Genomic DNA, 5,839 nt, shown 5'->3' with positions numbered 1-5,839 from the left:
CCTCTCCCTCTCCCTCTCCCTCTCCCTCTCCCTCTCCCTCTCCCTCTCCCTCTCCCTCTCCCTCTCCCTCTCCCTCTCCCTCTCCCTCTCCCTCTCCCTCTCCCTCTCCCTCTCCCTCTCCCTCTCCCTCTCCCTCTCCCTCTCCCTCTCCCTCTCCCTCTCCCTCTCCCTCTCCCTCTCCCTCTCCCTCTCCCTCTCCTCTCCCTCTCCTCTCCCTCTCCTCTCCCTCTCTTTTAAAAAAATAAAAGTTTGCTTTTTAATAACAGGTGGGCTGTAGGATGCCAATTCCTGACTTTAAATCCCTGCTGTACTTATAAAAAGTCAGATTTAAGAGGCTGATATACTATGGCCTGGGTTTATTTATGGTTTTCTCTTTCACTGAATTAGGTTCTCCACCCTGGATTATATCTTTTCACTAGAGCTTTTGTTTCTTTTTCTGACAAAAAATGGGTTGGTTTTGCTCCTTTTCCAGAGGTACACAAAATAAATAACGTGCATTTTTAGTGAATTCTCAAGCCCACTGGGTCTGAGCCCATTCAGGCAATGTGAACCTGCCCATCCCCTGTAATAATACTAATAGGAAATTACTCTTCCACCCAAATCAAGTTTCAACATCTGCAGATAGCTTGTCCTTATGCACTTGGCAGTGACGCCAAGAGGAGCTTGTCCATCCTTCACCTAGCAGCTGCCGTCATCACAACAGTCCAGCTGCAACTGAGATGGCTAAACATTTCTGCGAAGCTATTTGAATGTGTTTCAGGAATCCCAGGAAAGAGAGTATGAGAGGAAGGTGCTTGCATTTGAAGACTTACTAGTAGGCCAAAGAGGGGAGCAGGAAAATATTGCAAATCCCACTCTTCCCAACCTCTTAAAACATATTCAACCAATTAAAATAATCAATGTGAAGATTAATTTTGACCATATGGATGTATGCGTGGGAAAAAATTGTTGTTAAACATGTTGTGTTTTGGAAAAGAACATTCAAACACATGCCTGAACACATACATAGGAGACAGAGAAAGATCTCAATATCTGGGCTTGATTTACTTCCATGTACTTGAAGGTACAGACTTCATATATATTCTACGTCTGTTTTTACCCAGCAAAGCAGGAGTTGTGGGCTTTTACTGCTGCCAGAATCCATGTGTATAGGATTAAGCTGTTGTCCCTTTTCATTCTAGATACTGGATTTCCACATGCTGTTGAATTTCTGTCTGAAAACACAGGACCCATTCATCTACAGTAGGAAAAGCATGCCTAAGCTGCTTCAGCAGTTTTGAGAATCTCAGACTAAATAATATTTATCAGAAGCAAAAAAATTATCTTACTCAGGAGAGTATCAAAATGATTGACTGATTTCAGGTGAGTCTTTGAATGTTCAGCACTCTTTAAGTGTGGCTTCTATAGGGGCAAAAACCCTGGGCTATTCAAGAAAATCCTCTCAATTATGGAGACTAAACACCCTCATGAGGAAGGGAGTCTTTCAAACTGCTCTTTTGAGAATTCAGCTAGAAGAATCAGGTGGGTCAAATATCTGTTCAGTACCAGCTAGTGTGTCAGAGCAAACTCTTTGAAGCAGCACAAATGACAGCCCCTTGACCACTTTGATTTGTGTTCGTTCTGGATTTTGAAAACGTTTTCTCAGCCACCTCTTCTTGTTTCATCTGTCCCCATGAAATGTGTGGCCATGAAGGAAACAAATTGAAGTTTAATTATCAGAAGGCACTGCAATGTCCTCATTACCAGAAGGCTGTAACCAGCAAAGATCATATTATTTAGCTGAGATCCTTCCAAATATCAGGTCTTTATCAACTTTCTTTTTCAGTATTTTCTCACAATCCCAGAGGCTGAGGGCCAGACCTTCAAACAGAGCCTGTGACTGGCAGTATCTCAATATGCAAGACAGAAGAGAAAGAGATTCTGACTCCAGGGGGAGGCAAAGAATAGAAAGCACTCATAATTAAGGGGTTGAAATAACCCCTGTGCCTAAAACTCCCACATTCTGGGCTGAGCTGCTAGCAATATCATCATAAAATTGTTCTTCAGATGAAGGGTGTGATATCTGTTGCCTTTGCTTCTGATTGCTGCAGAAGTCAGCAGGGGATTCACCACTGGCTGACAGGACATAGCAGTAAGCGTAGTTTAAAGCTTCACATCGTGTGAGTCAGGGGAGTAATAGATACGGGTTTTGAAAAATACAGCTACAGAGACAATATATGCATTTAATTCAAGGGGAAGATTTTAAACAAGTGTATCTATAAAAATAAGTGGCCGATTCCCAACAAAGCTAAAACCTTAATTCCATGATGAACCCATTATCCCACTCTCATCCAGTACACAATTCTTGGTTTTATATCAGGAAAAGGACATTGTACTCTTCCTAAGCCCCAACCTATATGAAATCCTATTGTTATGGCATTCACCACAACAATAGGCCTTTGGAGCACTCAAAATGCCTGGCTGTCAATTAGGTTACTATAAGGAAGGAACAGGACATTGTTTACATCACAATGCAGCATCAATGAAGGTATATACATTAGCCAGATGAATGCATTCTGCCGTGTTTCAGTAAGCCCAGTGCAATCAGTGCTGACAATGAATACCAAGCAGGTCTCTGGCGACAGACTGTGCAGGTACCAGACTGTGCACTGTATCTGGGTGTCCAGTGGCACTCAGTACGTGGGGTGCTCCACAGATCACTAATGTTTCCGAGGACTTTGCTTCAGGGAAAAGCCATAGATGGGAGGAGGGGTTCAATGATACCTAACAGCCTGGCACTGACCCATTGAAAATAAGGAAGCAGTTTCATACAGCCTCACCATTTGCCTTTGTTGTTAGGAAATAAATCAGCCTTTGTTTTTTCTGGACAATGTGAAGGAATGTCATTATGACTTATAAATTGTGCAGTTACAAAACAATCAGGAAATCTTCCCATTTAAATCTGAATAACTTTAATTGTTGGGAATTTAAACTTTAGTCTATTGAGTGAAACAAATGCTTAAATAGAGCTCTTCATTGAAATTCTGCATTTCAGCTAAAACCTGCATTAAAAACAAAACAAAACAAAACCCCCCCAAAAACCCAGCAAACTAACAACTGTGAGGCTGGTAAAAAACTGAAAAAATCTTAAAGTTGCACCATTTAATGCCTTTTGACTGAAGATGAGATGAAACCACAGTTGACAAAGTGGCAAATTAGTGTGGTTGGTAGTGCTTTATTTTCACTATTCCAAATATATTCAGAGAGTAATTTCCATCTCATGCCACTATACAGTTTTTCTTAAGTCTGTCTGGAGTCTCAGTCCTAAACATAGCAGTGCACTGGTAGTTTAACACAGGAAGGCAAAAACACTGAAGTCAAACATACACAGACTTCCTTGCTTTCTCAGGGAATAGCAGCAAACATGCAGGGCTTGCTCCCAACTTATCAAAGTTTGCCCACAGGTTTTGTCATGTCATTGAGGTAAACCTCTCTGACCTGGTGTCAGCTAAGTCAAGCAAAGTCTAGCTGAAGAAATGGCAAAATTTTTGAGAAACAGAAGTGTTGTACTGACTTTATGTATGACTAAAAGTAAATGCTCCGCTTAAAAAAATGCCCCTGACACTAGGCAGAGGAGCTGGCATCATTGATCTGGAAGCCTGAGCTGCAGGTTTAGAAATTATTTGTGAATAATCTCAGCACTCTAATAGCTATGATTTCATTGGCATTTTCATGGTGTAAGAACCTTGCCACTGCTAGAATTTCTTTTTTTCCAGCCTTTATCTCTGGCTAAGCTCCACCCCTCATGGATTTTCACACTGTCCCTTCTCAGAGATGACCTCTCTTCCACCTCTGACCTCTTTCAGAGTTTTCACCCTTGCTTTAACAATTGATTTATGATGTGCCTGTGAAAGGGTCAAGCCTACTTTTACGGTTTGCTTAAAATATTTCTTTTTTGGGTAGATACAGAAGTGGTGCTTAATAAGTGCTAAGTAAATAAACTAAGGATTGGAGACAGCTTCCCTTTTCTGCTAACTACTAGATGTCTCTAAAACTCTTTGTAACAAGTGTTTACCAAGTCTTCAAACAAATTAACTGATAACTGTAATAATTTTGTGCCTAATGAAATGTGTCAAAGGTTTAGGATTTCCAAAAAGAGTAATTTCAAATTAAGTTGTCTCACAGTTCAGTGAAAAGGCAATGCTAAAGATAATTCAAGGACTTGTATATGTAATGGACAGGAAGTCTATTTTTCTTTTAGTTTGACAGATTGATCCTCCACAGAAGAAAGAGAAAAAGTCAAAAAGGCTACTAGGCACAAACTTTCATTGCCTCTAGCCTCCCTGTGGCAAAATTCCTTTAAACCTCACTTCAGGTGGCGTCAGAACTGCAGGATCAATCAATCACCTCAAAGGCAAAGATTTTATTCTTCTATTTCACTTATCCATTATTCTTTAATTATACACCATAATTTATCCTGCAAATTCAGTTGTGGTTTTTATGTGGTCCTCATCATTCAGTGTACCTAAAAATCAAAATTTCATATATTTAGATTTTTAAAAAAAATCAATCAGATACTTGTGATGGCATTTATGAAACTCAAAGTACTGACTAGATGATAAGGATAATGGTTATCTTTCTTGCCACAGATCACATCACACATGAAGCCACTTGAAAATATGAAGTGTGTGTTTTGAGGCTCTATGTTCCAAGTTGAAGTGTGCATCATCATTTTCTCTATAAACTTTGTCACATGTGTGTGTCTCCAAGCTAACTGGTACCAGGTGATATTTTTAGAGGTGCCACAAAAGACATTCCCTTGGTTTCTTAAATGAACTAATTTTTTTTGCTAGCCATTAAAAATTTGATTTACTATCCTGACAATTTTAATAAGGAAAGAGACAGTAGTTTATTGCTGAACACCTTTCATTTTCACATTTCCATGAAATGCTACCAATGTGGAAAAAACTACCAAGTTAACACCTAGCATTGTATTTGGTTTGAACAGAAAAGCTCAAACAGGCCAAATGCAGATGATATATCGCTTTGTGTAATTAGAAAAAATACTAAATTTTTATAGTGCTTCTGTGGTTTCAAAGCATAGCCATATGCCAGGAGCTGGAAGGGGGAGACAACAGGTGAACAGCCTCCAGGCCTCACTCAGTCTTGTTGGCAGCGTGCTCACTGCTAACCCCTGGTCCAGAGAGAAAATGCCCATTTCAGTCTGTGTCATGCTTGCCTCCTTGCTGAAGCCAGAAAAGAATAGGATGTACTTTTATTCCCATCCAGCCTATCTAGGAGGAGAACAGAAGGATCAGACAGAGCAGAACAGAGGTTTTGCAAGAATCATCTCCCAAACATGAAGACTGCTGTTAGGACTGGACACTGTCTGCCTTGTCACCATCTACCTGTGTAATCACAGGCACAAGGAAGCCTATTCATCAAAGGCCCCACTCAGGGCTCCTTTGGCATGCTTAACACTTCCGCAGACGTACAAGGATCTTCGGGTTGTTCAAAGGATAAAAGACTGGACACTATTTATAGTTTTGCTGATGTTGGGATGGTGGCTGTAAACCTAAATTCCTTTCTCAGTCCGTGCTCAGCCTTGAGCTGAATGAATAGCGAAAATAAATAAATAATAACCATGAAAAAATGACCCACTGAAAGCACTGCCTTTGTTTCTGTCCTGAACGTGGAGTGGTGCCACTTGTTACATGCTGGTGCTCAGAAAACAGCTTTTGATCTTGAAAGCTTTCTGCTTGTTTTAGTCCTTTTACATTAATCACCCCTTAATTTCATTTATAGGATGCAAATTACTCTTGCTCCTCTTGCTCAGACCATTTAAACTAGCAGATCAGTG

General features: G+C 40.3%; 1 long non-coding RNA gene across 1 annotated transcript; it reads left to right on the top strand.

The window, feature by feature from the left end:
• The first annotated feature begins 1,185 nt into the window (after window positions 1–1,185).
• Window positions 1,186–5,632, top strand: LOC147648397 (uncharacterized). The gene is made up of 2 exons (XR_015280656.1): window positions 1,186–1,362; window positions 5,269–5,632. It is a non-coding gene; the product is annotated as an uncharacterized LOC147648397 (long non-coding RNA).
• The last annotated feature ends 207 nt before the right edge of the window (window positions 5,633–5,839 follow it).

This window comes from Cyanistes caeruleus, chromosome Z (genome assembly GCF_971803275.1).
Source record: "Cyanistes caeruleus chromosome Z, bCyaCae1.hap1.1, whole genome shotgun sequence".
Classification (NCBI taxonomy): domain Eukaryota; kingdom Metazoa; phylum Chordata; class Aves; order Passeriformes; family Paridae; genus Cyanistes; species Cyanistes caeruleus.
The sequence above is the reverse complement of the archived record's forward strand: the minus strand, read 5'-3'. Positions and strand labels throughout refer to the sequence as shown.